Below are 9,517 nucleotides of genomic sequence, written 5' to 3' on the forward strand. Positions count from 1 at the left end.
TACTAGTAGAGCAATTACTAAACAAATCATACTTCTACATAGAACACATCTAATACCAAAATTCTTTGTTTAGTTATACCTATACATACCTACATAAAGGATATGTTTGTGTGTATTGTATTATACCGTTAGTGACAGAAGATGAAGGACTCTCTTTGCTTGTAAAGTAGAGCAGGCCACTGTTCCAATAGACTGTCAAGACATTTGCCAACACTCAACCACCTTCAAAGTAAAAAGAGAGGATGTTTAATTTCTCATAAACATTGTGGAAAAACATTATTATATTACTATTACAATATTGATAATTGAACATTTACAAAAAAAAGGCAAATTCAATCAGGGATCAAATTACAGGTGTCATCTGTGAACCTGAATGAGAGCTGCATTTTACACTTTCTTTGTTGATGGCAGACAGTAGAAGGTTTTGTCCTTGATCAGGAACTTTTCTACAATTTAGCTAATAGTCCTTAAAATAAGCATATTTATTACAGCATGTAAAATGCAATTTTTCATATTGTCAGAACTGACTGGAATGTTATACTTGGATAAATGAATAAATAACAATAACTACATTTAAAAAAAAAAAAAAAGCAGGACACTGACAATCATTCAAATAATACATATTATTTAGTAATTTGGTTAAGGCTTACATTTCAAAAATACACAATGTACTAATAAATTATATAAGCAACACAACAAATTCAGCCACACAGTTAGTCAACAACCATCAATGTTAAATTTTTGTTGAATCATTAATAATGAAAATAATGATTTACAAAATGGATTGATTGCGCTGGTAGTATTATCAAGAATGACTGATTCAAATTAATATAAAGGGTAGCCTACCCTGTATTTACATGCTTGATGATTGTTCTGTGTGACAGGATGCGAGTGACGTGATGCAATAATTACAATGTCCAAACCAGATTCTCCCAAAAATATCCGTGATTTATTGATAAAATCCAAAAACATAATAACCAAAAAATAACAAAAGAAAAACACTCATGCACGAAAACTGTGCTCTGATATTCCAGGGATTGTGGTGAGTGATAGGTGCCGTGCTGTGAGGGAAGTGCCTCCGGGGATTGTGCTGGCTCAGTGGCTGCAGCCACTCGCTCCTACACCTCCGCTGTAAAGCCAAAAACACAGACAGCACGTAACACAAAACAAAACGAGAACAGCTCCGGCTGGTGGCTCATTCTCTCAGTCAAAAGTAGGTACTGACATAGCTGCTTCCCCTTTGTACCCAACAAACTCCTCCCTGCAATCAGCGCGTCGCCATGGTTTCTCCAATAGAGGGCTGCCCCGCAGCTGACTGCAATGGAGTTGTTCTGAGTACTTGCACCTACGCGCTCCTGCTAATATGGTTACCTTCCGGTTTCCACCTACCATCAACGTGGTCCATCTAGGAGGCAGCCCTCACCTTTACACAGCGCCCTTTCTGGTTGGGAGGGAGATTTACAGCATTGATCCTTTCTCTCTTTATCACATATCTCACCCCTCAGAGTGATGCCGAAGGAACACTCAGCCAACTCTACATTCCCCAATGGGCCCCCCTCCCTTGAAAAAAAATCAGCGTTTTGATGCTCCTACCCGCACGATGTTTCACTGTATAGTAGAAGGGTTGCAGCGCCAGATACCACCGAGTTATCCGAGTGTTATTGTCCTTCATCATGTGTAACCACCTTAAAGGAGCATGATCAGTGACAAGAGAGAAAGAGCACCCCAACAAATAATAGCGAAGAGCGTGAGTAACCCATTTGATGGCTAAACACACCTTCTCAATGACGTAGTTAATTTCCCAGGAGCCAATGTTTTTTTGTTTTTTTGTTTTTATTTTAAATTTAGTCGTTGCCAATTAGTTTTTTTTATTATTTTCTCCCCAATTTGAAATGCCCAATTATTTTTAGGCTCAGCTCACCGCTACCACCCCTGCGCTGACTCGGGAGGGGCGAAGATGAACACACGCTGTCCTCCGAAGCGTGTGCCGTCAGCCGCCCGCTTCTTTACACTCTGCAGACTCACTGTGCAGCCGCCTCAGAGCTACAGCGTCGGAGGACAACGCACTTCTGGGCAGCTTACAGGCAAGCCCGCAGGCGCCCGGCCAGACTACAGGGGTTGCTGGTGCGCGGTGAGCCGAGGACACCCTGGCCGACCTAACCCTCCCAACCCCCGGACGACGCTCGGCCAATTGAGCGCCGCCCCCTGGGAGCTCCCGTCCACGGTCGGCTGTGGAATAGCCGGCGACGTCCAGGCTATAGAGCGCATCCTGCACTCTAGCAAGTGCTTTTACTGGATGCGCCACTCGGGAGCCCCTAGGAGCCAATGTTTTTGCTCAAGTAAATAATAGGGTGTTCTACCCCGTCAATTTGTTGGGACAGGACCGCCCCCAGACCAATGTGGGAGGCATCAGTCTGCAGGATGAACTCTTTACTGAAATCTGGTGAAATCAGAGCGGGAGCTTGACAGAGTCGCTTTTTAATCGTATCAAATGCCTTCTGACACTGCCCTGTCCATTTAACTACTTTTGGAGCAGCCTTTCAGGTGAGATCGACCAGGGGGTTGATTATGGTGACATACCCGGGGATAAAACGGCAATAATAGCCGGCTAACCCCAATAGTGATCTTACCTGTGACTTGGTTCTCGGGATTGCCGTCTCCACCAGCGCCTGGATTTTGGAGGCGATCGGCCTCACCTGGCCATGTAGCCAAGATATTGGGTCTCTTGTTTGCCAAATGCACACTTGCCCAGCTTGGCTGTTAGCCCCGCCTCTCTTAGAGACTGTAGGATGACTGAAAGTCTAATAATATGCTCCTTCCAGGTGAAGCTAAAAATCACCACATCATCAATGTATGAGTGAGTGGAATCTGCCAGTATCCTTTCGTCAGATCCAAGGTCGAAACTAACTGCGCCATATCCAGTCGGTCAAGGAGCTCATCCACTCGGGGCATTGGCTAAGCATCGAACTTGGAGATGGCATTAAACTTTCTAAAGTTCACACAGAACTGAGTAGAGCCGTCCTTCTTGCCCACCATCACAGTAGGACTGCACCACTCGCTGCGGGAAGGTTAAATGACTCCAAGCTCAAGCATATCCTCCACCTCCTTGCAAACAAGATCCCTGCGACTCTCTGGGATCCGGTACGGTCTCTCTCGAACCCTGACACCTGGTGGAGTAATAACAGCATGTGAGATAACATTAGTTCTGCCGGGCAAGTCAGAAAAAAGAATTTATATAATTCTTTCAAACATTGCGACATAAAGTTTGTTCCGTGATCAGTGAGGATTTCTTTTGGAATCCCTACTCTCGCTATAATGTGTACTAGCTCTCTAGCAATTGCTGCGGCACTAGTGGATCTCAATGGTACTGCCTCTAGATAGCTAGTCGTGTAGTCCACCACTACCAAAATGTGCGTATATCCAGAGTCAGACTGGCTCAATGGACCCACTATGTCCATAGCAATGTGTTCAAAGGGAACTGAGATCAGGGGCAGTGGGACCAGCGGGGGCCGGGCAAACCCGCCCCGGCGCTACTTGTTGGCATTCCGGACACTCCACTACATATCGCGCCACCTCACTAAAAACTCCCATCCAATAAAATCAAGCCAATATTCACTCCCGAGTCTTATCGATACCTAAATGGCCTGAACAGGGGACATCATGAGCCAACCGCATGATCTCATGTCGAAAAGCCTGGGGAACAAGTAATTGTGTTACAATCTGACTTGTGCTCGTGGCTTGGGATACTCTATATAGTAAATGCCCGACAATAATATAGTGGGGGTATGTAAGCGGCCGGTTATCCTCTACATCCTTCCCCTCGATAGACCGAACCTGCCCCCAGATGTGTACCAGCAAGGGATCGTTCTTTTGTTCCAATGCTAGTTCCACATCTCGGTCCCAGAATTTCGGGATATCGAGCGGAGCTAAAGTAGCTTCAGCACTTGGGGGTCTCAGTAACCTGCCCCCGCAGGTCACACTGAGTCCCAATCCCCTTTCCCTTACATTTGACCGATTCTGAAGTTTCCCCTACCAAACCCCAGCCTTGTTTCACTAATGTTCCTTCCCATTTTTCAACCCTCCGCTCTCTTTTTGTTTTTTTCGGGTTGAAATCGAGAATGGAACAGATTAGTGTGTAGCGGAAAAATATTCCCAATAGCTTCCCCTGCTGCTCCCATGGTCTTACCGGAGACTGGCTTTACCGTTTTATTAATCATGCTGTCAAAATGTGGCCAGTCTCGACCTAAAATAACTGGATATGGTAACTTTTCTGCCACAGCCACCATTACGCGGCGGGTATGAGATCCAACTGTCAAATCTAATTTGGTGAGGGGGTAGTCCTTGTTATCCCCATGGATACAGGAAATGACCACAACCTCCAGTGACCAAGGTACCCCCTTCAATAGAGCTTTCAAAATCAAAGTTTGCCCACATCCTGAGTCCACTAACGCGTGGGTGCTCACATCACCAACCCGTACATTAACAATATTCCCAATCATTACCCCTGGACTTACCTGGTGCTGTTAGAACATAATTCCACACCACATTCCATGGCCGCCGGGCAGTTCCTGGCGAGGTGGCCGACCTCCTGGCACCGGTAACAAGTGGGGCGAAAGGGTGCCCATGGAGCTTGCGTGTCCCGTTGCCAGTTCAACAATGGGGAGGGGTGCTCTGATCTTACCCCGCTGGGGGTCGCCCTTGATCTCCATTGTGTTGGAGGGAGGCCGCTCATGGGGTGATGTTGCAGTGCTGGTCCGGGGGAAGTGAGGGTGAGACGTGTTGGTGGGAGTTCCGGCGCTCGTGGCTTGTTGGATGCAGGAGTCGGGATGGCAACCACTGGAGAGGTAGGCAGGGCATCCTTGAACCCTTCAGCCAATCTGACTGCTGCATCCAGTGTGGTGGGATGGTGGCAACTGACCCAGTTTTATGTGTCTGGCCCCAGCACCTGTATGAACTTTTTGATGGCAATCATCTCTGTAATTTGTTCTGCATAGTTGGTTCCGGGGCATAGCCACCAGGTCACATGGTCCACCAGTTGTTGCACCACCACCCGAGGTCGCAGTCCTGTGGGTCGCTGGTATTCCCGGAAACAGCGACGATGTGTTTCCTCTGAAATATCCAGCCACTGGAGAATGGCCTGCCTCACTCGATCGTAATTGAGGGCGTCTTCATCAGCTGAGTGTCTTTTTCTGATAACAAGCTGAAACTTGGAGCAGCTGATTCAAATTCCGTGCTGTTCTGAGACACGGGGGAGGGGCGGAGCCAGCAAAACAATGCAGAAACAAACAAGACCAAAACTGTGGTATTTTCTGGGATACGGCCAGCACCTTGCAAAGGACCATATGGACAGCTGGAAATACAAAATCAAAATGCATGGATGAAATCGTGGTGCACACAGGAAGACTTCACCTTTCTTGAACATTGGAGCACATTCCACAACAAGGACTATCTATATAGGTGGGACGGACTGCACTTAAACAAAAAGGGAACCAATCTATTCAGAGAAAGGATACTTGAGGAGGTCCAGAAGCATTTAAACTAGAAAGGAAGGGGTGAGAAAACAAAAAAAACAGAAGGGAGACCACATCAAAACAAGGGCAACAACTCAGGTAAGATAACTATTAAATGTATTTAACTTAATGCTAGAAGTCTCAGAAACAAAATGTTAGAACTTGAAGCTACTGCACCAACAAGTAACTACGATGTGATAGGTGTTACAGAAACTTGGTTGTCAGAGTGATGGAGACGAATATAATATTAGTGGGTACACACTGTATAGGAAAGACAGGCAGGACAGAAGAGGCGGAGGGGTAGCGCTATACATAAGAAAAAGTCTTGAATCCCAGGTGTTAAATCTAGACAAAGAAAACAAAGCAGAATCAATATGGGTCAGAATAATGGATAAAAATTCAAAAGGGCATAATAATAGGAGCATGCTATAGACCGCCAAATTCAGACACTGAGCAAAATAATCTGTTATACAATGACATTCGAAATGCGTGTAGCAAAGGAGAAGCCATATTAATGAGAGATTTCAACTTCCCCTTATAAAATGGGAGAACGACGGACCAAATTGAAATGGTGGAAATGACAAATGACTGCTTCCTAACAGAATAACTAAAACAGAGGTCAGAGAGCCATTGGCAAACTCAGACCACAACATGGTCTCATTTGAAGTATTTTTTAAAACCCCAAAAGTAATGGCTAAAGCTAAGGTTTACAATTTTAGAAAAGCAAACTATGAAGGTATGAAACAGAGACTAACAGAAGTAGATTGGAGTAAAATAGAGAAAACATCCACAGAAAAAGGATGGCTGTTTTTTAAAAATGTAGTACTAGAGGCGCAAAACAATTACATCCCAAAAGTAGACAAATCTAAATCTAAAACAAAATGGCCAAAATGGTTTAATAGATCAATTAAAAAAATATTCAGCGAAAAAAGACACTTTACAAAGCATTTAAAAGGACCAAAAACAAAAGTACACAGAAAGAGTACTTGGAACTGCAAACACAAGTCAAAAAGGAAGTTAGAAAGGCCAAGAGAGAGATAGAAATCAATATTGCTAAGGGGGCTGTGGCAGAGTGGTGAATACGTGCAGGTGAGTGGAGTGCAGAGTAATCACACAAACAACGTTTGGTACAGGTGCAAGGGTGTTTATTTTATTCAGAAAATGTCCAGAGCCTTAAGGCAAACCTGCAAATAATAACACTGTAGGAAGTGGTACAGCGGCGTGTATCACTCCGTTTTATAATGCGTTTCCTCCGTAATATTAAGACGGCGGAGAATAGCCAGTTTTACCAGGTCATATTGAGCGGCGTCGTCATCCCCCATCGCCTCGTAGGCTGCCTGCGCTTCCCCAATCAGGCAGGGTCCCAGCTGGCTTGCCCAGAACTGTCGGGGCCATGACGCGGTGGTAGCCAGCTGCTCAAATGCCACCAGATATGCTTCTGGATCATCATCCGCCGTCATTTTGTGAATCCTCGCTTTGGGCGCTACGAAGCTGCATTCTGCTGACGCTGTGGGAGGTATCGCCAGCCCGACCCTCTCGATCAGCGCGGTGTACCTCTCCTCTCTCCGTCTCTCCTCCACCTTCCGTCTGCTGTCCAGCTGCTTCAGCAGCGCCGACAGTGTTGCGTAATCCATATCCCTCTTCTGACAACCACGTGTGGCAGAGTGGTGAATACGTGCAGGTGAGTGCAGTGCAGAGTAATCACACAAACAACGTTTGGTACAGGTGCAAGGGTGTTTATTTTATTCAGAAAATGTCCAGAGCCTTAAGGCAAACCTGCAAATAATAACACTGTAGGAAGTGGTACAGCGGCGTGTATCACTCCGTTTTATAATCCAACGGGTTTGACCCGTAACCCAAAAAGTCCCGTTTCGTCACCCACATAAAACACAAAACACAGACACAGTTTTGACAGTGCGTGATTATAGTGCTAGTGGTGAAAACAAAGACAGTTCAGACAGTGCAAAGCGTGAATGGTGAAGTCCGGTTTTGTCGCTGGCCTGCGGCTGCAGCTCCGGATCGTGATCAGTATCCTTCAGTGGCTAGACAATACACAAGACACACAGAGGTTAGACACAGACACGAAAACACTCACAGTTCTTCACGCTACGGGCTCCTTCTCGGTTAGTTTGTTTAACCATATACAAAGGAACAGATCACTCAAGCCATGCCCCCTATTTATACCCTCGCCCATGACCCCGAGGTTAACGAGCGCATCCGCTCCTCCAGTCCTCGGATGCCACGCCGCTTACCGTCTGGGTCACTGAGCTCGGGTGCCATAGCTCCGCCCCTTTCCGAACTGACCGACTTCCATCTACCCTACGGAATAAATTGTCGTGCCATTTCATTAAGGGTACTCTGTTCCTCGTGCACCGTGCCCTCACAGGTCGAGAGGGAGATCTAACACTAAGACTCATTCGATCACCGTCACATATCCCACCGCTCAGAGTGGAGCCGAAGGAACACTCGGCTAAACCTACCTTTCCCATTACTCCCCCCTCCCGGGAAAAATAATCCGCATTTTGGTGGTCTTTCCCCGCACGGTGTACCATATGCAGGCCCGTATTAAGGTATTTGGGGGCCCAGGGCTACTGACATTTCAGGGGCCCCCTTGGAGAACACCCCCCCCCCCCCCCCCCCCAGCACAAACTCATACAATACCAACACAATAATGTCATTCGAATAGGCAGTGGACAGCATTACCACTCACATCACAGTAGCTATGTGTGGCAATGTGCCCCGTCCCTGTGTGCATTTGTGTGTTGCGTGCGTGTGTTAATGTTGGTGTATAGATTGGTACACGGGATATAAACGGGTCTGTGTTTCACGTATATTTAAAAAGTGTAGACTTGTATTTAGGCACGAGGAGAGCACAAATCACTTCACGTGCTGGTTAAATATAATATGTGAGCACGGGGTTGCACAGAATTAATTCACGTGCTGGGATTCAAGTGAATAATTAATTAGTAATTGAATCCCAGCACAATAGTATATATAGACGCACATTTCTTGCACTCAGGGTTGGGTGTTCGGAAGAGGAGAACGGGTGAGAGAGAGGAGTAAAAGTAAAGTAAAGTGAAGAAAGAGCGTAAATATAAGTGTTTGTTCTCACCGTGTTTGTTTGTCTCCGTGCACCGTTTGTTTAGTGTTAGTCCGTTTTTGTATGTCTGTTTATTTTGGCGCAAGTGCCGTGTCCTGTTTTGTGCTGTTTACAACCGTTTTATTTGTTAAATAAACGCTGAGTGCAGCCATTGCACTCAGCTCATCACAACCACTGTCTTTGTTTGGATTCCTTTCTGGTCTGACGCAACCCACTCTGGCCGTCTTTGTGACACGTGGTGTCAGAAGTGGGATAGCCGCGCCTCCAAGCGTCAGACCAGGAGGGGTTTTGTTTAAAAAAAAATAAAATAATAAAAAAAAAATGGCAGAAGACGCCATCAAAGTGCGGGACTGGATGCTGGAAAATGCTGGGCTGGAGGCCCAGTCTATACCAGTAGTCGTCCAGTTCCTGCAGTTGGTGGATAGGGAGCGATGGGAGGCATATGCGAGGGAACAGACCGTAAGCACCTGGGAGGAAGGTGTGGGGTTGGTCCTCAGCTACCTGGAGGCAATTATAAGTGGAACAGCAGCCCAGGTAGCAGGTCCACCAGCAGAGGAAGAATGCCTGCTGTCCCCGTCTCCACCAGCAGAGGAAGAATGCCTGCTGGTTTTGCCTCCACAGCCCAAGCGGGAGGAGCCTGAGCGTCCACAGCCCAAGCGGGAGGAGCCTGAACGTCCTACGCCTGAGTGGGAGGAGCCCGAACGTCCTACGCCTGAGTGGGAGGAGCCCGAACGTCCTACGCCTGAGTGGGAGGAGCCTGAACGTCCTACGCCTGAGTGGGGGGAGCCCGAACGTCCACAGCCCAAAAGGGAGGAGTCGGTGCGTCCACAGCCCAACAGGGAGGAGTCGGTGCGTCCACAGCCCAACAGGGAGGAGTCGGTGCGTCCACAGCCCAACAGGGAGGAGT

Source organism: Acipenser ruthenus, chromosome 33 (assembly GCF_902713425.1).
Source record: "Acipenser ruthenus chromosome 33, fAciRut3.2 maternal haplotype, whole genome shotgun sequence".
NCBI classification, from domain to species: domain Eukaryota; kingdom Metazoa; phylum Chordata; class Actinopteri; order Acipenseriformes; family Acipenseridae; genus Acipenser; species Acipenser ruthenus.